Source organism: Phascolarctos cinereus, unplaced genomic scaffold, assembly GCF_003287225.1.
Source record: "Phascolarctos cinereus isolate Bilbo 61053 unplaced genomic scaffold, phaCin_HiC Scaffold_7;HRSCAF=346, whole genome shotgun sequence".
Taxonomy (NCBI): domain Eukaryota; kingdom Metazoa; phylum Chordata; class Mammalia; order Diprotodontia; family Phascolarctidae; genus Phascolarctos; species Phascolarctos cinereus.
The window spans coordinates 199,056,681-199,080,827 of NW_027556180.1; the positions used below are offsets into that span (position 1 = coordinate 199,056,681).

At 35.8% G+C, this 24,147-nt stretch overlaps 1 pseudogene; it reads right to left on the bottom strand.

Moving 5' to 3' along the window:
* Positions 1-2,394: 2,394 nt before the first annotated feature.
* LOC110199831 (WW domain-binding protein 11 pseudogene) overlaps positions 2,395-24,147 on the bottom strand; it is a 44,931-nt pseudogene continuing 23,178 nt past the window's right edge.

Below are 24,147 nucleotides of genomic sequence, written 5' to 3' on the forward strand. Positions count from 1 at the left end.
TCCTTAGAATGAAATGTAATAGAAAAATATTTCATAAGTGTTTCTTATGTGCCAACCATTGTGTTAAGCACTGGGAAGACAAATAGGAAAACAACATGGTTCCTGATGTCAAAGGGCTAGCAGTTTAATTAGGAGAGAAAACAGCTGTACAGTGCATGGAGAGACCCGTTGATCTTTAGGGGGAAATAACAGGATTGATAATAATGCTCAGAAGATACTATTATTTTGGTAGCAGTACAGAAGATACATAACTTTCAGGATTATTGTGTGGATCCCATGAGATAGAGTATGTAAAATACTTCATAAACCTTGAAGTACTATACAAAAACATTAATGGTTATCATGGCATACAGCCTTCTTCCACTAATTATATCTAAGTAATTTTTCAAGTGACAAAGAGATGGGAGAAATTTAAGGAAACTTCTAAGTTATCTGTTTCTCCCGTATTATAAACCACGACTACCATGTAAAAAGTAAAATTACTGTGGCTTTGAAATTCTATTTGAATTTCTAATATTTTTTTTCCTCCTTATCAAAAAAAAGACTTTAGGCCTAAGTTTTGTAACATACACACAGAAATGGTTAAAGTCGGATCATTTACATTATTGGATATCATTTTGTCCAGCATTTATAAAACTTAAAAATAAAACAAATAGTTCCTATTTCCTTTGAGTTTAAATGGATTAAAGAAAAAAAAAACTATAGACATGTGTAATTGTCTTTGTAATTCCGAATGTTGACATTTCTGAAATGATCATACTTCATTAAAACCTGAGCAATATGATGATTGCATTTTGGCAGCTTCTCAAAAGTCCAGAGTTTTTATAATTTTCTCAAGGATACCAGAAAATGATCAACTACAACTTATTCATTTGCCTGTGGACCTCTAGTAGTCTGTTATATTTGCTCAATAGTCAAATACTTTCTCCTCCTTCCTTCCCTTCCTCTTTCTTCTTCCTTCCTCTCTTCCTCCCTCCCTCCCTCCCTTCGTTCCTTCCATCCTTCATTTTTTCCTCTCTTTAGGTCTCTTCAAGAGAGTTTCCCCTTAGAGCTGCTAAGGGAATAAACTTTTAAACTGTTTAGAAAATATGTGATTGTTAAACCATTACGATTGTAAGAGTTGTTTGTGTTCCAGAAGTGTTTCTTATTGGTGGAAATATTTCAAGGGAAAATAATATCCTTTACCTATTACTAAGTAAAATGTTTGATTTGGCAAAATGCCTGAATTATAGATCTAGCCTAGTGCTCTACACGGATGGAAATAAGTATCTTGGTAACATGAAACCAATTTTGAAAATGTCTAGTATTCTTAGGATACAAGGATAGGATATTATCTCAACTTTCCAAACATTTTTCCTAGGACCAGCCTCCCAAGAACTGCCTCTAACATTACACTTCTGCACAGGAGCAAAAGGGAAATGCTCTATCATCATTTTTCTTTCTTCTGTTTTCTGAGAACCAGATTGAACACTAGTTATGCACAGGTCACATAAATGGGTCACTCTCTCCTTTCCACTAATCTATAGACTTAGCTAATCCTGGGAGTTCCCCATGATTCTAGAAATGGACTCCACATTACTCTGATTTAACAGAAGTCTTGGTTGAACTGGAAAGCAGGAGCAAAACTGGACTTTAGACTACTTTTTTGAGTACTCCTTTTTATACCACAAATTTGTAACAGCTCCTGAGATATACTCATGGTAAAGACAAGTAAGATAACTGAAAGGTTTTCTGGCTTGGACTAACTTGAAAAACACAAGCACTTCATTACTCCCATGTTTTAAACATCTTTTTTTAATTTTTGTAGAACAATTATTTCTTTCATGAGAGACATTCAGTTTTTTTTTTTATTACTGAGAAGTCATCTCAATTAATACATATGTATAGTTTCCTCCCCAGACATCCTGCTTCATAGTAGGGAAATTAAGCTGTGATCCATTTTACAAGTAAAATGTTACAAAATATTTACAAGGAAAGTTGGGAAAAAAAAAACAGAAGTAAAAATGCAAAAAAACACCGGATGAAATGCATTGGTTTCTAACAAATATTTATTTCAGTGGCTTACCAAATCCACTGAAGAAAAGCATTCCAAAAATTAAAATCTATCTCATGCCTCCAAAGGAAAAAAAAAAAGGAAATGGTGGTGGTGGCTAAAAAAGTTTATCAATCAGTCTACTTTGAATGAAACATCTTTTTTTCCTTTTCTGTAGTGAATTCTGACCAAAACTAAATAACATTAAGACAATCCCGGCACTAAAGTTAGGAAAGGCTCTGACAAGAATATAAGTTAACTCCTCTGCACTCAGGTCCAATACATAAGAACTCCTTCCCCTATGACCCATGTTTTCTAATATGAATTTGTGGGATTAAAACCTCCCCTGGCATCATAAGCTGTCACAGTAACTTCTCTATCTCTTTCATGAAAGCTTCATACACATCATCCTTAGTTTCTACTGAAGCAGAAGCATAGCGGCCAGATTTAGGGACTGCTTTGGCAAGCGGTAATGTAGAATCCTCTTCTGACATTCTTTGGGAACAACAGTAGCTCCTTTGTTTTCTCATCTAACCCTCAGTGCAGTGGGCACAAATCTGGTAATTTCTGCCAAGGGATTGGTGATTTGTGGCTTGACATTGGTGGCTGCTATGGCTTTCTTCTCATTAGTGGCTACACTGGTGTCATCCATTTTGGGTCTCTTGACAAAATTAGATGGGGCACCTAAAACCCCTAGATTCAGCCAGGGAACTGATGGGAAAAGGCCAGGTGGAGCAGATCCAAGTGGAGGCACCAAAGGTGGGCACATTATACCAGGATGAGGTGGAGGGATGCCTGAAGGTAGGTGTTGGGGGAGGTAGCCTTGGTGGTGGTCTTTGTGAAGGAGGACCAGTAGGAAGACCAGGAGGTGGGCCTGGTGGTAGACAAGAAGCCTGCCTGGTGGAGGATCAGGAGGTAAAAGCTGGGGTAAATGCCCTCAAAGCCCTGGCATTCCAAGTGATCTTAAGAATGAAGCAGCTCCAGAAGGTGGCCCAGGAAGAAGACCAGTCGGTGGCCCAGGTGGTCGTAATGGTAGAGCAGTGGTAGTCCGAGAGGGGGTGGGTCCAGCATGGGAGATGCCTGTATTTGAGCAGGACGAACAGACTGTGGAAGTGTTCACTGCTGCTGGGAAACAGGAGATGATAATGTCCCATTAGGAACAGATTCTTCTTTGTCCTGCTATTATGTTGTATCCTCTGACTCAGTCATCAAAATCCTCCTTCTCATCATCCTATGAAAACTCCTCCACTTCTCACCCCTCTTCAGAAATTTCCTGACCTGCCATTCTAGCCACATAGCTTGAAGAGGATTAATTTCTTCATGTTTTTCTTTTTCTTTCCTGATTTTCTAAGACCAGCAGCAAATCATACACTGAGACCCGACTTTTTGTCCTCATTGTCCTCTGTGTCTTCATCATCACAATGCGTAGACTCTTCACGCTCACTGTCAGCATCTGACCTGTCTGTGTCACTGTCATAATGCTTATCTTGATCTGTGTCTTCAAGATAATCTTCATCTTCTCTGGTGCTGGAAATATCATCATCACAACTTCAACGAGCAAGTTCCGGACTATAGTCCAGAATATAATATAATATAACATAATAATATAAAATGTCCTCCTCTTGTCAACAAGGGACGAGTCCAAAGGCAAAGCCCACTTTGTGGCCATACATCTGCAGAACTTAGGGAGCAGGGGGCGCAAGGGACAGGCCAGGAGGCTTTAAGGAGGAACATCATGTCCAAGACGAGGAAATACGGAAACTGCTCTGGTGGGTGATGTAGATCTCCACTCCATTTTTCACAGGTTGCATGGTTTAGTCAGTTAAGAGAGGGGTACAAAAAACCTTTTTCATTCAAAGCAATACACCAAGACTATTATCAGCACAAGTCTAAGTGATTCCCAGACTTTTTCATCAGACTATGTAGCATCCATCCACCTTCTGGCTCTCTCTGGAGCCAGACAGGGCTGCAGCCTGCCTCGATTTCCTGGCCTGGGGCAGGAGGCCTTCACTGAGCCACCATTATCTTGAAACTGCACTGCCCTGTCTCCTCACCTCACTCTAAACATTCTGACGACAGAAATTTAAATGGAATTGTTGAGGTTTTGTTTCTTAAAACATAAATTTAATTTCCAAAAGCTAGTTATGTGCAAGAAACTTTTTGAAACATCTCAAAAAGTATTTTGTCATCTTTTATTTGCACTGTAGATTAAATTTTGCCGCTACTAATTTGTTTTTCTTTAAATCAATCAGTTTGAATGATGTAGAATTTCACATGTTTAAGTTCTCCTATTCCAAATCAGAATCTTATTTTTTTTAATTCCTAAAATGAAATTATACTCTGACTGCTGTTATTGATTTGATCATTCAGAAAGTGAATCTGAAGGGATCCTTTAAATAAATCATAGGCTCATATGACCTTTTTTGAGAAGTTAATTACTCAAACCATTTGTTGCCAAATAGAACTGCATCAAAGTCATTCTCCCTTTTCAACTAGCATGAATATGGAAATTTTGGCACGAAGAAGATATGAGGTCGAACATATGGTATAAAGGAAAGCGCACTAGCTCTACCACTTACTTTCTATGTGACCTTAGACATCACTTAGCCTTGCTGTGCCTCAGTTTCCTTATTGGAAAAATGAGGGGGTTGGACTAAATTACTTTTGATCTGTCTTCCAGATTTAAATCTATTATCCTGTAATGCTATACAGCCATGGAGATAGGAATATGAAGAGATTAATGTAAAACATAGAAATTATTATCTGAGTGGCTAAAATTAATTTTAGTTGTGCAAAAATCACCAGAAAAAAAGAGAAAAGTGTTTATTTGGGATTTGTATTCACAAATTCATAAGACCTAAAGGTGCACCATGTCATTCTACTCACCTTCCTATCCTCAAACAGGGTCACACTTAAACCATCTGAGACTTATTATCTATCTTGTGTTTAAAGACTTCCAGGGTAAAGACTTCACAATTTCTCATGGGAAAAAATTATAGTATTTAATAGTATTCATTCTCAGGAAATTCTTCTTTATATTAAATGTATGGTGCAGTTAAATCTGTTTCCTCTAGTTCTATTCTTAATGGAGATGGGGAACACCTGGATATGATTCTGTATATAGTTATCCTTTATGTGTTTCAAGATAAAGGAACTGTGGCATGGTGGAAAGAGAGCCAGCCTCAGAAAACGCAATATTCTCCCTTTAGTCCCCATAGAGGACACATACTGGCTGTGTGATGTCGGGCAATTCACCCCACCTCCCAATGTTAGGCCAGTTATACATAAAGATTCCTGCACACCAAATGTTATGTATGTTTTATTGTATTTTTATTTCCTAAATATTTCCCAATTACATTTTAACTTAGTTCAGGCTGTAGGCTATGTATTTTACATCTTTGTTCCAGGCAACTCTCTGTGAAGAACATTTCGTTCTGAATCGATAGAAGAGTTTTTCTCAGAAGGAAATTCCTTAAAACAATGAAATGGCTTGTCCAGGACATATTCCTATGCATAAAGGTATTTATTAAATCTTTCCATTCTTCTTTTTAACACCTCAATCAGGTTACCCTTTCAAAATATATTCTATTTTTGTTACATTTTAAAATTTGCCTTAATGTATGTGAGTTTCCAATGTTGTTCTTATGTAATGGTTCTAAGAGCTAAGGGCAATACTGTTTAGTAAGACCTCTACATATGCTGCTCTGGATGAGAAAGAACTAAAAACTGTTCCTAAGTTTCTGAAACTTCTAGAATTTAGGGACAGGAAGGAAAGTTCTTTAGGTACATCATACAATTGAAGACAGTAATGAAAACCATTCATTGTTCCCTTCCTCTGGATTTGTTATTCCAAAATGAAAAATATAAAGCCACATGTTTCCCTTGATTTTTATATCCTCTGAAGCAACAACATGTTTTTCTAACTAAATAGATTAGTTTATATCTTGTGGCATAAAAAAAAGTAATGTAACTGCACAAAATTCTCAGACTTGAAGATTCCTTAATGGGATTTCGCAGAGTTTAGGTTGGAACCTTCAAGGATCCTAACTTCATTTTACTCAATGTCTCCTTTAGATTCTTTCTCAGGGTGTCTCCATCCTCTTTTCTAACTCATGTTTGCTTTTCTGACCCCATAAGCTTTTGTGCTGGTAAGTCATTTTTTTTGGGTCACTGCAATATCTCTTTTCTAGACTTAAGTACAGCTAACTTCAAAATATTTTTCATTCAATATCTTCATCAGAAAATGTTTGTGTAAGGAAGGGGATAAGAAGGTGGAGGGCATAAAGGCTGTGGATGGAAAAGATTCAAGAAAGTAGTAATGCACTGAAAGTCCTTTAAAAATCTCACTGAGAAACCTTTATAATTATCTAAAACATTAAATTGCTTTATATTCTAATGCTCATTATTCTTTCATGTATTTCTGCATTGACAAAATTAATAGTATTATTCAGATATAGATGAAATTGGGCTAAGATGAACAATTCAAGGTTGTCTTCAAAATGAATATAACTTAGTCATGAGAGGATATATGTGGAAAAGAAATCCAGCCCCTTAGTATAAATGGTGGTGGGATAGGTATTTTGGTACTACTCATACATATATGAGTGACTAATTTTTGAGGGTTTTGTTTTTCTCCTATAGATAGATTACTCCCATTCTTTCTCCTGTCCTAAAGCTTATCAAAGCTCAGGGACAGAGGCTATTGTCCTGCCCTCCTGATTCACTATGTTCTAGAGATAGCTGACTATACCCAATGCTAAAAAGCATAGTGCAGAGACATGATGTTTTTTTTGGGGGGAGGAGTAGTTTTGCTGAACTATACACAGTTCCTAAAGACTAGGATATGGTAAAGAGATTCCTCCGAAGGACCTTACACCAAGTTGATTCTGTAAAGAGGAGAGAGCTCATTCAGATACTTTAGAGACTAAAGATGACTCACAGTATTTTGGATCAATGTGAATATGATGGACATTTGAAACCTAAGCCAATCTATGTGGATCCTTATGATCCACAAGGCCAAAATTCACCCTTAGTGTTTGTATCATACTACAGGCTTTTTCCCTCACATGCAACTGTGTCCTTAATTTAGAGTCATTATAATGTCATTCTATTTTACTTTGCTTTTGAAGATATCAGCTCAGTTACCAGTAGGACTGAATCAAAAGATACATTTTCTGAAACATCTCTTTTGTGTTTCTAATGTGAGGGCCTTCTAAATTTTTTCAATTTCAAGTTAATTGAATAACATCTCTATTCTATTTAAGTAGGAGTTTCTGGTTTCATTGGAAATTTTCAATGGCTTTTTTCTTTTTTTTAAGAATTTTTAGTTTTCTGGCTTTAAAAAAATTAATTGTTGACAAAAGCTCTGGACCTTTTCACAGGAAAATGTCTCTATATGCATAATATGGGCCAACTCTTTCTCTGAGATCCACATGTAACACTGCCATTCAAGCATGGAAACCAACCAAGCATATGAACCACTCAGCATTGAATTAGCCTTTGCATTCCAAAAAATCTATTTATAAGATCTATCATGATGAAATTATAAATGGCATCCTAGAAGTTCATCTTCAAGTTTACAAATTCATTTTTACTTAAATTTATGACAAAGATATTATTACTTAGGTAGGAAATAATGTATTGTAAATAAGGAAATCTTTAAACCTTGGCAGATTCACAGGATACAAAAATACAATTAAAAAAATTTGGATTGCAGCATGTGATTTTTCCATCCTATGTAATGTGTTTTCCCCCCTCAAATACATTCTGACACATTCAGTGCACTCTGTGAAGCACAAAGGTCAAACAGAGGTTGAACTGTTCCCTTCTTAATTGCTATATTTAATAACTGAAACCAACATTTGCTCTGACCTGGAAAACACTGGATTTCCCAAACAGTAGTTTTCCATAATAACAGTATGTTAATTCTAAGGAAAATAGAGACAGGAAATGTATACATATGTAGGATGGACAAAATCTGTGCTATATATTGACTATATGAAGAAGCTTATGCCCATAGTTAAATATTTATTTACTTCATATTTTTTCATGTCTCTTGATAAATATCTGTGTGTGTGTGTGTGTGTGTGTGTGTGTGTGTGTGTGTGTATATATATGTATATATATATATATACACACACACACGCTTTGTGGACTATCCTTGGATGGTCCAGGGCAATAAAAGACCTTTAAAGATTAGTGTTTTGTTATGGTAATAAACTACTCCCCTATTGATGTGTTTGAAAATATGACATGAAAATATACATATATACAGGTGCACACATAAAGACTTAAGCAGTTAAGATCATCACTGATGACTATATAAACATTTTTCTGCTCCTAAAGATTACTATTATCTCCTAATAAGATAAGTGAGGATTTCTTAACCTGAGATTCCTGATTATCTTTTTTAGCATTTTGATAATTGTATTTTATATAATTGGTTTCTTATGTAAGGCTATATATTTTATTTTATCAGTTTCAATAAGATAACATATAAAGTACTTTTTGTATATTAAAGTATTATATAAATCTTATTAATAATAATAATTTAAAACATTATATGGAAAAGTCCGTATGCTTAACTGGACTTCCAAGGAAGTTATTGGCAGAAAATGTTTAAAACACTTAACATAAAATAGATTATCATCTCTAAATATCATAGATACCCTATACAGAAGTATTCCATCATAGTGATATATCACAACTTGTTCAACATTCCCCAATTGACAAGCATTCCTGCAATTTCCAGTTCTTTGTTACTACAAAGAACTACTATAAATATATCAGAACATATAGGTTCTTTTCCTCTTTCCCTAATCATCTCTTGAAATAGATCTAGTATTGATATTGTTGGTTCAAAGTTAGAAATGTGCAGTTTAATAACTTTTTGGGTACAATTCCAGATTGCTCTACACAATGGTTAGATCAGTTCACAATTCTACCAACAATGAATTAGTGTCCTAATTTTCATATCCCCTCCAACATTTGCCACTTTTCCCTTCAATCATTTTAGGTAATCTGAAATGTATAAAATGATATTTCAAGGTTGTTTTACTTTGCAATTCTCTAATCAATAATGATTTAGAACACTTTTATACTACTATAAATTGTTTTTATTTATTTATTTAAAAACTGCTTCTTCATATTCTTTGACCATTTATCAATTGGGGAATATTTTGTATTATAGATTTTACAAAGTTCTTTATATATTTGCAATATGAAACTTTTATGAAATTATCTATACATTCCCCCCCCCACAATTTTCTATTTCCTTCTGATCTTGGATACATTTGTTTTATTTGCAGAAAAACTTTTTGGTGGAGCCAAGGTGGCAGAGTGAAAGCAGTGACTTCCTTGAGCTCTCTCCCAAACCCTTCACATACCAGTAAAAAAAAATGGCTTTAAAAAAATTCTAAAGCAGTAGAACTCACAAAAAGACAGAGTGAAGCAAATTTCCAGCCCAAGGCAGCCTGGATGGTTGATCGGAAAGATACATCATGCATGTCTGGGAGAGAAGCACAGCACAGCAGGGGCACACAGTCCCCCGGGGAACCTATAGCAGGCCTCAGAGAACTGAATCGTGGACAGCTGTGGTGGATTCCAGACTTCTCAACCCAGGAATGCCAAAGGCAACTTAGAAGGTCAGTGGGAAAAGTCTGTTTCTGCAGTGAGAGAGGAGCTAGGTCTTAGAGCCAGTTCCAGAGTGCAGAGCACAGAGCTTCCAGCTCACAGACTGAGGGGGAATCAGGTGACTGATCAGAGGTGGATTGCCAGTGCTGAGGCAAGAATCTCTTGCCTTGCCTGTGCTTGGATATGGGTCACAGTTTTGGGTGGCAGTCCTGGGGCAAGGAGGAATGCTGGCGTGGTGGAGCTTGTAGTGGCTGTGGAGAGGAAAACTTCCTCACAGTTCCAAGAAAGAAAAGACTGCTTGTGGTCACTCATAGACCAGGAAAGGAGTAAACACCTCGCCTCTTATCATACCACCTTGGAAGAACTGAAAATTTACAGGTCCCTAGAAGTATCTCTGAAAACAGCTGTATGAACACCCAAAGTTCGGGACAGTACATTCTCCACATTGGAAGCAAACTCTTACCTTAACAAAGAGTTTAAAACTCAAGTAATTGGCTGGGATCATGAGCAAACCACACAAAAAGAGTCAGACTATATTATCTGACTTTGGTGACAAAGAAGATCAAAAGATACAAGAAGAAGAAGACAACAAAGTCAAAGCTCCTACATCCAAAGCCTCCAAGAAAAATATGAATCAGTCCCAGGAGTTGGAAGAGCTTAAAACAGCTTGCTAAAGTAGACCCAAAAAAATATTGAAGAAAATAACACCTTAAAAAATAGCCTAGCCCAAATGGCAAAAGAGGTCAAAGAATGCCCTAAAAAGCAAAATTGGACAAATGGAAAAGGAAGTCCAAAAGCTCACTGAAGAAAATATTTCCTTAAAAATTAGAGTAGAGCAATTAGAAGATAGTGACTTTATGAGAAATCAAGACACTGTAAAACAAATCCAAAAGAATGAAAAATCAGAAAATAATGTGAAATATCTCATTGGAAAAACAACTGAACTGGAAAATAGGTCCAGGAGAGAGAATTAAAAATGTATTGGACTACCTGAAAGCCATGATCAAAAAAAGAGCTTAGATATCATCTTTTGAGAAATTATCAAGGAAAGCTGCCCTGACATTTCTGAACCAGAAGGTAAAATAGAAATTGAAAGAATCCACCAATCTCCTACTGAAAGAGATCCCCCAAAGGAAAATTCCTAGGAATATTGTAGCCAAATTTCAGAGTTCCCAGGTCAAGGAGAAAATATTACAAGCAGCCAGAAATAAACAATTCAAGTATAGTGGAAACACAATCAGCATAACACAAGATTTAGCAGCTTCTACATTAAAGGACCACAGGGCATGGAATATGATATTCCAGAGGTCAAAGGAGATAGGATTACAACCAAGAATCACCTACCCAGCAAAACTGAGTATAATCCTTCAGGGGAAAAAATGGTTATTCCGTGAAATAGAGGACTTTCAAGCATTCTTGATGAAAAGACCAGAGCTGAATAGAAAATTTGACTTTCAAATACAAGACTCAAGTGGAACATGAAGAGGTAAACAGGAAAGAGAAATCACAAGAGACTTATTAAGGTTGAACTGTTTACATTTCTGCATGAAAAGATGATATTTATAACACATGAGACCTTTGTTAGTATTAGGGTAGTGGGAGGGGAAAAATTGTATGTATGTATGTATAGACAGATAGACAGATAGATAGATAGATAGATAGATAGATAGATAGATAGATAGATAGATAGATAGATAGATGGCACAGGGTGAGTTGAAGATGAAGGGGTCATATCTGGAGAATAAAATAAAGGGATGAGAGAGGATTATAAAGGAGAAGGGAAGAGGTAAAATGGAGAAAATTATCTCACAAAAAACATAAAAGTCTCTTACATGGAGGGGAAACGGAGGAAGGTGAGAGAGAATGAGTGAGTCTTATTCTCATAGAATTTGGCTTAAGGAAAGAATAGCATACACACTTAATGGGGTGTGGAAATCTGTCTTACCCTACAGAAAAATGGGGGAAGAAGGGGACAAGAGAGCAGGGGGATGATAGAGAGGAGGGCAAATTGGGAAAAGGGGTAATCAGAAGCAAATACTTCTGAGGAGGAACAGGGACAAAAAAAAGAATAGAATAAATGGGAGGGCAGGATAGGATTAAGGGAAATAGAGTTAGAATTTCACAACATGTCTACTATGGAAGTGTTTTGCATAACTGCACATGCTTAACCTATATTGAGTTGCTTGCCTTTTCAATGAGGGTGGGTGGGGAGGGAGCAAGGGAGAAAATTTGGAACCCAAAGTTTAAAAAACACATGTTAAAAATTGTTTTCACATGCAACTGGGAAATAAGAAATACAGGAACTGAGGTACAGAAATCTATCCTGCCCCACAGGAAAATAGAAGGGGAAGAGGATAAGAGTAGGGGGAGAGAGATAGAAGAGAGGGCAGACTAGGAGAAGGGATATTCAGAATGCATGCCATCTTGGGGTGTGGGGAGGGGCAAGATGGGGTGAAAATTTGGAACTCAAAATCTTGTGGAAGTAGGTGTTGAAAACTAAAAATAAATATATTTATAAAAAAAACTTTTTAAATTTAATATAATCAAAGTATTCATTTGATCCTCACCACAATCCTGTGAGATAGGTGTTATTATTATCCTCATTTTACAGTTGAGGAAACTGAGGTAAAAAAGGGTCACACTGCTAGCAAGTGCCTGAGTTAGGATTTTAACTCAGGTCTTCCTGAGTCTAGACTTAGCATTCCATCCACTTCACAACTTCTTGCCTTCAAATTGAAACCTACATTGTTAAATTTGGCCCATCAGTCTAGCCTATGAAGATAACTTTTTTTCTACTTCTTTACTTCTGCATGTTAGTTATCCCTCCCTCATAATTATGTTTTTGGCCTAACAGATCAGAAGATTAGCACTCCAGTTCAAACCATAGGGTGCTGAAAATGAGATACCAGAGATAGTGTGAAATGGAATTTATTGCAGGGCTGTACAGGAGTAGATGGAAATCAGAAACACCCTAACTTGTCAGCCCAGTGATGCCAGGCACTGATAAGGATAGCATTATCATTCATCAAATTAAGCCCTGGTTGTAATTTCCAGTTCTGTGGTACATAGTCAGGTCTACTGGTCCAAGAATATGACAGGATAGTCAAAACATATCTCCTCCTTTATGAAAGAACTTCAAAATCTTCTGGGCAGAAGTTGTTTTAGCCTTATGCATTTCCTTTTTCCTCTCTTGCCATCCCCCCATCTTGCCCCAGGAACAACTGAAAAAACACTAGTCTTACTTTTTTCTCCTCCAATGAAGTCAGTTCCCACAGAGTACAGAAACTGTCATTTCTGTTAAACTATGACTGTCATGATTCATTTTATAGTGTCTAGTTTGAGGTTTCTGTGACTCTTATTATTTGTGTAAACATATGTTTGCTATTCATGGACACATCAGAGACTCCTAGTTGGGTCCTCAGAGAATAAAGTATACAAAGGCTTTATCACATAGAGAGTCATTGGTGTAAAACTACTGTGTAGGTGAAATTTTTCCCCATCTTTCTTGTCCCATGCCAGCTTTGCTACTGATGATTTATAAAATTCATAGAATGACATCATAAGGTGGGACCTTAGAATACAGGTTGTCAAAGGCTGAAGAGACCTTAGAGCATGGAATGAGTCATTCTGCAAAGGAGAATGAGGGTCAGACCTGTGAGACTGCGTTCTTCTCAAGGTTACCTCATGGGATCACATGTTTGTGCAAAAAAGTAATATTGTGACTAGAGTTTCTTGTAATTTATGAGAGCTGACATGCTTCAATGAAAAGAAAAAGTCCTAGATTCAAACGCTAGCTTTGACACTAACCACTATGTGATCTTGGAATCAATTTTCTAGACTTCAGGTGTTTTGAGGGGTTTTTTGCGTTTCTTTTTTTTTGTAAAATAGGGATAGTATTTCTTGGATAGGAGTGTTATGCATGAGAGAAGGTCTTTGTAAATATTTATATGTCATACAAATGCAGATTATTTCTGCTTAATAGTGGAAGGATCCTGACACTGATTGCCTGTGGTAGGCAAAGATTTTTGATATAATCTTATTAAATGTTATTGTTGGAACAGCTTCAAGAATGGCAGCTTATCTGTCAATACACTTTATGCAGAATATACCTCACAACAAGGAATGAAATTAAATTTTCTTTTTTATTTTTTTTGTTTTTTTTTATTTTAAATAATTTTTATATTTTTTTTTCCATATGCGTTTGAGTTGAAAATTTTTTCTCCCTTTTCCTCCCCCCCACCCTCCCCAAGACGGTGCACAATGTGATATAGGCTTTACATTTACATACCCATTAAACATATTTTCATGAAATTAAATTTTCTAGAGCAGCTAAGTCATACATCACAAAGCTTACAATCTAAAAAGTTCTTATGTTTTCCTTCTAGGAAAGTACATCACTCACATGACTCTTACTTTACACATGATTCTTTGCTACATGGAAAAATTAACAAGAAAGATCCTTTATTAATGTCTAGAACGATTACTAGCCAGAGTAGGCAATTTACAAATGGTTGTTGATTAATACTCATCTCGAACATGTAAAATTGGATTTAACTTCAAACTTAAGTTTATTCAAACAGTATTTTCTAGGGCATATGTAATAATGTGGTAAAAAAAAAAAAGACAAGAATTTGGATTCTGAGGTCATAGGTTTGAATCTGAAGTAACTCTCCCACCAGTCTGTTCTGTTTTCTGGGTCTTATATTCCTGTTCTGTAAAAGGATCTAGATTTTAGCTAAGATTCCTTACAGCTTTAGCTTTAAGTTTCATGATGCTATTATGGATGCCTAGCAATCATATAAAAAGGAATTTTTTAAAAAGTCACTTTAAGAAAATGCCACAGAAACTCCTTTGTCAAAGTGGAAGTCCTTGGAGGACAACACTGAAAAGAAAAAGAACATCATTCCTATAAGTATATACACACACACACACATATATATGTACTTACATGTATTTTGCACATATATTACTATATATGTGCATATGTATATACATACATATGTGTGTATATATATACAGGTGTTAAGTCATTTCAGTCATGTCTGACTCTCCATGATCCCATTTTGGGGTTTTCTTGGCAAAGACACTGGAGTGGTTTGCCATTTCCTTCTCTAGCTCATTTTACACATGAGGAAACTAAGGTGAAAAGGGGTAAGTGACTTGCCTGGTCACACAGTTACTAAGTGTCTGAGGTCAGACTTCAGTCCATGTCCTCCTGACTCCAAGGCATGTGCCTACTCACTGTGCCATTTAACTGTCCCTATAGACACACACACACACACACACACACATACACACACACACACACACACACACATGGATATAGATGTATACAGATTTAATTTGAAGGTAGGATTGATGAGAAAGACAAGTCAGAGAACAATGTCAAAAAGGGAAATTTTTAAAAATTCATATACCATTTTCCCATCTTTTCCCAGTTGATAAGCATTCACATTGTTTTCAGTTCCTTGCTATCAAAAAGTCTGTTACCATAAATGTTTACATATTTGTTGAGTATTTTTTTACTGTCTTTGACTTCTTTGAGGTGTTCAGTAGTGGGATTACTCAGTGTTGAGTCATTTTACTTCTATAATTCAAATCTGTTTTCACAACAGTTGTGTTCAATGCCCTTTTTGCTATTCCATAGTTTCTTCTCTACCCTTTGCAGGTGTGGATTTTCAAATGTATTCTAACAGTAGTCATTTACTCTAGGAATATAGAAATCTATTTTTAATATTTACTAATTATTTGCTAAACTTAGAAACTATTTCAATTTATTTCTGCCCTTATTAAATATTTTCCACATTGGTAAGCAAAGCAAAAAAAAATATGTTGAGTAGCAGAAACTTCTCAAAAGTTGTATCTCTGCTAGAGCATTGTATATTTCTACCTTCGGGCTAAAGTTGAATGTGAAATGAGGAAGAACAAATGTCTTAAGTTCATATAGCCATTCTCCCTCTTTCACCTTGTTACAAAATCTCTTGAGACATGCCACTCTCCTGCTCTCCTCCTTGCCCCCACCAATTCCTTTTAACCAATCACTAATCATTTTAAGTTGATGGTTATGGTGTTTTGGGGGTGGGGTGTTTGTACATATATTTTTTGCATATATTGTATAATTTTACATTATAATTTAGGTTTAATTTTTAAGCAGTATTAAAGTTAAACATGATAAGCACAATATAACACTTCCCTCTTCCCCCTTTCCTCTCCTGAGGCAGGTCAAGATTGATTATTATAATATTTTCAAAATTTTCTGTTTATGTCCTAACCTATTTTCATTTTTCCACTAGTGTTCTAATAAACATTTTTTTTAGAACACCATCTAAATCTATAATATGTACTCTTTATCTAGATTACTGGAAGCCCCTTGGAACTTGCATAGGTTTGGGGAGGAAAAAGGCAGTGAGTTACCCTAAGGTAACTATTTTTCACTATAAACATTTTGATTTGGAGAAACGTAGCATTGTGTCACTATAACCCTCAGGAATAATTACTCTTCAATATGTTAATTCAGAAATGATAATGTTCACAAATCTTTCTTAGGGTAACAAGAACAAAATGGACTTTCTGCCAATATTAACATGAATGAAAAATACTAATAAAAATTAATCAATATATTTGGTTAATAATAATTGAGCTTATACATTTAACATGCAAATTATGACAAAATATATAACAAAGGTAATGTGATGTGCTAAACAAAGTGATTGGATTTGAAGCCAGAAGAGACTAAGATTCAGATCCTACCGCTGACACTTAACTCAATGTTTGACCAAGGGCAAATCATTTAACCTTTGTTGAACATTCATTTTTTCATCTGTAATGTGGAGTTAACATGGCATAGCTCTAACAGGTTGCATGTACATTGAATAGGTGCATATGTAATTCTTGGGATATGACATTAGCAACAGTAGCCCTAACTAGTGTCCTGTCATTCTTAAATTTATAAGGAAGTCATGTTCCATGAAGAAGTATATTTAACTTGCTCATCAGGTGGCAGTGAAAGAACAAATTCTGAAGCAAAAAACCAAGGCCTGTTTTCACAGGCCACATTTTTAAAAAATTAATTAATTTATCTTGGTTTTCAACATTCACTTCCGTAAGTTTTTGAGTTTTAAATTTTCTCCCTCTCCCTCCCTGCTTCCCTCTCCAAGACAACAATAAAACAGATAGGCCATTGGTTAATTTAATTTTTTAAAAAAAGAAGGAAATAATAATAACAAATATTCAGTATCCAAAATAAAAAGGGGGAAATCACCACCAATGAAGAAGAAATTAAAGCAATCAGGGAATTTTTTTTGTCCATTTATATGCCAATAAATCAGACAATCTGAGCAAAATGGATGAATATTTAGAAAAATATAAATTACCTAGATTAACAGATCAAAAAATAGAATGCCTAAATAGCCCATCTTAGAAAAATAAATTGAACAAATCATTAATGAACTCCTTAGGAAAAAATCTCCAGAGTGAGATGGGTTCATGAGTGAATTCTACCAAATATTTAAAGAACAATTAATTCTAATACTATATGAACTATTTGGAAAAATAGGTGAAGAATGAATCCTGCCAAACACCTTTTCTGATAGATATATGGTGCTGATATCTAAACCAAGAAGAGTTAAAACAGAGAAAGCAAATTATAGACTGATTTCTCTAATGAATATCGATGCAAAACTTTGGAACAAAATACTAGCAAGGTGATTAGAGCTATATATCACAAGGATAATACACTTATGACCACAAGAGATTTATACCAGGAATGCAAGGTTGGTTCAATATTATTGAAACTATCAGTGTAATTGACCATAATGATAACAAAACCAACAGAAATCATATGATTATCTCAATAGATAAAAAGCTGAAAAAGCTTTTGACAAAATACAACACATTTCCATGAGCAATACTAGAGAGCATAGAAATAAAGGGAGCATTCCTTAAAATGATAAGCAGTATTTATCTAAAACTACCTGCAAGAATTTTTCTGTAATGGAGATAAGCTAGAAGCCTTTCCAACAAGGTCAAGGGTGAAGCAAGGATACCTGTTATCATCACCATTATTTAATACTGCACTAGAAATGTTAACTATAGCAATAAGAGAAGAAAAAGAAATTGAAGGAATTAGAATAGGCAATGAGGAAGCAAAACTATCACTCCTTGCACATGATATGATGATATATTTAGAGAACCTTAGAGCAGCAACTAAAAATTATTTGAAATAATTAACAACTTTACCAAAGTTGCAATAGATAAGATAAACCCACACAAATCATCAGCATTTGTTTATATGACCAATAAAGCTCAGCAGCAAGACATAGAAATTTCATTTAAAATAACTGTAAACAATATAAAATACTTGAAAGTCTACATACCAAGATAAACCGAGGAATTCTATGAACATGATTATAAAACACTTTCTACATAGATAAAATCAGATCTAAACAATGGGAAAAATATCTCGTGTGTAAGCCAAGCCAATTTAATAAAAATGGCAATTCTGCCTAAACAGATTTACCTATTCAGTGCAATACCAATCAGACAGCCAAAAAGTTTTATGGAACTAGGAAAAAATAACAATAAAATTCATCTGGAAGAATAAAAGATCAAGAAAAAAATACAAAGAAAGGAGGCCTAGCAATACCAGATCTCAAACTATATTATAAAGCAGTAATCATAAAAATTATGTGGCACTTGCTAAGAAATAGAGTGGTGGATCAGTGTAATAAATTAGGTACACAAGACACAGTAGTCAATGACCAGAATAACCTAGTGTTTGAATAAACCCAAAGACCCAAACATTTGGAGTAAGAACTCACTATTTGACAAAAGCTGCCTGGAAAACTGGAAAACAGTAAGAAACAAACTAGGTATTGGCCAACATCTCACACTATATACCAAGATAAGGTCAAAATGGGTGCATGATTTAGACATACAGGGTGACACCATAAGCAAATTAGAAAAGCAGGGAATAGTCTACCTGTCGGATCTATGAGGAAGGGAAGAATTCATGATCAAACAAGAGATAGAAAGCATTACAAAATGCAAAACAGATAATTTTGTTTATATTAAATTAAAAAGTTTTTGTGCAAACAAAACCAATTCAACTGAGATTAAAAAGAAAGCAGAAAGCTAAGAAGCAATCTTTATAGCAAGTGTCTCTGATAAAGGCCTCATTTCTCACATATTTGAAGAACTGAATCAAATTTATAAGAATACAAGCCATCCTTCAATTGATAAATGGTCAAAGGATATGAACAGGCAATTTTCAGATAAAGAAATCAAAGCTATTTATAGACATATGAAGAAGTGCTCTAAATCACTATTGACAAGAGAAATGAAAATTAAAACAACTCTGAGGTACTCACACTTATCAGATTAGCTAATATGACAAAAAAGGAAAATGGTAAGTGTTGGAGATGATGTGGGAAAATTGGGAGTCTAATGTACTGTTGGAGGAGTTGTGAACTGATCTAACAATTCTAGAGAGCAATTTGGATCTACGTCCAAGGTGCACCCAAAATGTGCATGCACTTTGATCTAGCAATAGTACCACTAGGTCTGTATCTAAAAGAGATCATAAAAAAGGGGAAAAGACCTATATGTGCAAAAATATTTATAGCAGCCCTATTCATGGTGGCAAAATATTGGAAATTGAGGGGATGCCTGTCAATTGGAAAATAGTTGAACAAACTGTTGTGTATAAATGTAACTAAACACTATTGTGCAATAAAAAATGATGAACAAGCAGACATCAGAAAATTCTGGGAAGATTTGTACAAGCTCGTGCAAAGTGAAATGAGCAGAACCAGGAGCACATTGTTCACAGTCTCAGCAACATTGCTTGATGAGCAAATATGAATCACTAAGTTCTTCTCAGTGTCACAGTGGTCCAAGACAGGTACAGAGGACTCATGAAGGAAAATACTATCCATATCCAGATAAAGAACTGATTGACTCTGAATGCAGATTGAAACATTTTCCACTTACGTTATTCTTTTTGTATATATTAAACAGTTATTTATTTATTTTTTTTTCTTTTCAACATTCATTTCCACAAAATTTTGTGGAATTCCACAAATTTTCTCCACATCTCACCCCTCCCCTGGCTCCAAGATGGCATACATTCTGAATACCCCTTCTTATTTACCTTCCTTCCTATCTCCCCCACTTCTGTTATCCTCTTCTTCTATTTTCCCATAGGGCAGAATATATTTCTATACCCTATTGCTTGTATATCTTATTTCCCAGTTGCATGTGAAAACAATTTTTAACATTTGTTTTTAAAACTTTTGGTTCCAAATTTTCTCCCCTCCCCACCCACCATCATTGAGAAGGCAAGCAACTTAATACAGGTTATACATGCGTAGTCATGCAAAACACTTCCATAGTAGTCATATTGTAAAAAACTAACTATATTTCCCTCCATCCTATCCCACTCCCCATTTATTCTATTCTCTCTCTTAACCCTGTCCCTCCTTAGGAGTATTTGCTTATGATTACACCCTTCCTCAATCTGCCCTCCCCTCTATAATCCCCTGTTCTCTTATCCCCTTCCCCTCTATTTTCCTGTAAGGCAAAATAGATTTCCATACCCAATTGAGTGTGTATGTTATTCCCTCCTTAATCCAAATCCAATGAGAATAAGATTCACTCATTCCCTCTCACCTTCCCCCTACTTCCCCTCCTCTGAAAAAGCTTTTTTTGCCTCTTTTATGTGAGATAATTTACCCCATTCTACCTCTCCCTTTCTCCTCCCAGTATAAGCCTCTCTCACCCCTTAATTTTATTTTTTTAGATATCACCCCTTCATCTTTAAGTATCTATCTATACATATAATTTTTCCCTCCAACTACCCTAATACTGAGAAAGGTCTCATGAGTTATAAATATCATCTTTCCATGTAGGAATGTAAACAGTTCAACTTTAATAAGTCCCTTATGATTTCTCTTTCCTGTTTACCTTTCATGTTTCTCTTTAGTTTTGTATTTGAAAGTCAAAATTTCTATTCAGCTCTGTTCTTTTCATCAAAAATGCTTGAAAGTCCTCTATTTCACTGAATGACCATTTTTCCCCTAAAGGGGGAAATGATTCTTGGTTTTATAATCCTATCTCCTTTGACCTCCGGAATATTATATTCCATGCCCTGCAGTCCTTTAATGTAGAAGCTGCTAAATCTCATGTTATCCTGATTGTGTTTCCATAATACTTAAATTGTTTCTTTCTGGCTGCTTATAATATTTTCTCCTTGACCTGGGAACTCTGATATTTGGCTATAATATTCCTAGGAGTTTTCCTTTGGTTGTCTCTTTCAGGAGGTGATCAGTGGATTCTTTCAATTTCTATTTTACCCTCTGGTTCTAAAATATCAGGGTAGTTTTCTTTGATAATTTCTTGAAAGATGATGTCTAGGCTCTTTTTTTGATCATAGTTTTCAGGTAGTCCATTAATTTTTAAATTATCTCTCCTGGACCTATTTTCCCAGCCAGTTGTTTTTTCCAATGAGACATTTCACATTATCTTCTATTTTTGCATTCTTTTGGTTTTGTTTTACAATTTCTTGATTTCTCATGAAGTCATTAGCTTTCATTTGCTCCATTCTAATTTTTAAGGAAATATTTTCTTCAGTGAGCTTTTGGACTTCCTTTTCCATTTGATCAATTCTGCTTTTTAAGACGTTTTTCTCATCATTGGCTTTTTGGACCTCTTTTGACATTTGGGTTAGTCTATTTTTAAGGTGTTATTTTCTTCAGCATTTTTTGGGGTCTCCTTTAGCAAGCTATTGACTTGTTTTTCATGATTTTCTTGCATCACTCTCATTTCTCTTCCCAGCTTTTCCTCTACTTCTCTTATTTGCTTCTCAATATCCTTTTTTCACTCTTCTATGTCCTGGGACAGATTCATATTTTTCTTGGAGGCTTTGGATGTAGGAGCTTTGACTTTGTTGTCTTCTTCTGATTGTATGTTCTGATCTTCTTTTTCACCAAAGTAAGATTCCACAGTCTGACTTTTTGTGCTGTTTGCTCATGATCCCAACCAATTACTTGAGTTTTAAACTCTTTATTAAGATAGGAGTCTGCTTCCAGTGTGGAGAATATACTGTTCCAAGCCTCAGGGGTTTTGTGCAGCTGTTTTCAGAGATACTTCTAAGGACCTATAAATTTTCAGTTCTTCCAAGGTGGTAAGATCAAGGGTGAGAGCCTTTCCTGGCCTGTGCTCTGATCTATGAGTGACCACAAGCACTCTTTTCTGCCTTAGATCTGTGAGGAGGATTTTCTCTCTACTGCCACTACAAGCTCCACCATGCCAGCACTCCTCCTTGTCCCAGGACTGCCATCCATAACTGTGACTCAGATCCAAGCACAGGAAAAGCCAGAGAATCCTGGCTCAGCACCAGGAAAGAGATCCCTGCATTCCCCCTCTGATCAGCCATTCGATTCCTCCTCAGTCTGTGGGCTGAGAGCAGCTCTGGAAGCAGCTGCCACCCTGGGGCTGCACTGGGCCTGGGTTCTGACCAAGCTCCTCTCTCACCATGGTCTGAAAGACCTTTCCTAATGACCTTTTAAGTTGTCTTTGGTGTTTGTGGGTTGAGAAGTCTGGAAACTGCCACAGGTACCCTTCATTCAATCCCCTGAGGACTGTTCCAGGTTCACTGAGGCCTGGTCTTTGCCTGCGTGGCCCACACTGAACTGTGTTCCTCTCCCAGCCTGGTGCAACAGACCTTTCCCATCAACCATCCATGTTGTCTTGGGCTGGAAATTTGTTTCACTCTGTCTTTTTGTGGGTTCTGCTGCTCTAGAATTTGTTTAGGGTCATTTTTACAGGTATTTGCAGGGGTTTGTGGGAGAGCTCAAGCAAGCCACTGCTTTTACTTCACCATCTCGGCCCTCTCCCTCAGTCCACTTACTTTATTCTTTCTCATGTTTTTTTTTTAAATCTATTTCTTTTTTTCACTATGGAAATTTTTTACATAATAGTACATATATGAACTATGTGAAACTGCCTGCTATTTTTAGAAGAGGGGAGGGATGGAGAAAAGTTTAGAACTCAAAATCTTGTAAAAATGAATGCTAAATTTTTTCTTGACATGTAACTGGAGAAAAAATAGAATGCCATAAAACTAAAAATAAATAAAAATTAAAATTAACTCTTTTAAAAAAAGGAATTATCCAATAGACATAATTAGCTCAAAGCAAAGGCATCTGTTAATATGGCACAGTAATAATCCTGGCTGCAAAACATCCCACTCCCCACTCCCTATATTCCTAATGTGCATGCTTTCGCAAATAAATATGTATATGTGTACAGTGAGTACAAACTTAGAATACAGTGTGAGAGATACCTATGTAGGGACCACATAGAGCCAAAAGAACTCATACTTCTTGACTGTAGGACTTCCATGTCCTTTCTCTCCTCATGGAGGCCTAACGTACTCAAAATTTGGTACATTATCTTTGCTGAGCATGTTTCTCATCTAGGTTCCTAGGACCTACTCCACTCTATACCTCCACTTTTCATTTCCAAGATCAGTTTTGTCTTGATACTATAGCCAGCTCTCTTCTTTGCTGCTAGAAGTCCCTTTCCTAGTCTTGGTGTACTCACTCTTCATAAAGCATGAGATGTCTATGGAGTTAGATCTAATCAGGTCTATGGAGTTAGCTGTAATCAGGAAGTACAGTTCATGCTAGGAACAGTGCAGAAAATGGCAGTTTGATCTGGAATGTCAGAATGAGACAGATGATGCATCAGAAGATGACAGAATATCAATCCAAGGAAGAAGTTGGGAGGTATGTGTATGTGTGTAACAGAGAGTTTTATTAAGCATTGATATAGAACCCTTGAAAAGGGTTCATGTGCAGTTATGAGGTCATAAGATTATCAATTCAGAACTATAAGTGATCTTAGAGTCCATCTTGGTCAATCTTCTTATTTTGTAGTTGAAGAAACTGAGGCTCAAAGATGTGTCCATGATCACAGTAAGCAGTGATATTTGAATCCAGGTGTATCCAACTTCTACCCCAGTATGTTATCTACTATATTATAGCATAATATTACTATAACCAATGACTACTGTGTGCCCAGTACTGTGTTTGACTTCAGTAAGGATTGGGAAACATTGAAAGTTAACTCATTACCAAACGTACATAATAATATATAGAGCAACTCATAGAATTACAGAATTTCTGATTTAAAAGGGACTTTTGAAGGTATCCAATCCAATATGAACCTTTCCAAGAATCCCTGTACAACAAATGGCCTAGATACTCTTGGCTCAAAGATCTCTAGTCTTTAAGGCCTAGGTGCTGCCCATGCCCATTCCACTTCTAGATAGCTCTAATTATTAGGAAGTCTTTACTTGAGTCTCTTTGTGTCTTCCATCAATTATTTCTAGTTCTACCCCCTATATTTTGGCAAAACAAGTCAAATGCCTGTGTAATATGACAGTTGTTCAAATATTTGAAGATAATTATCATGTTCTCTTT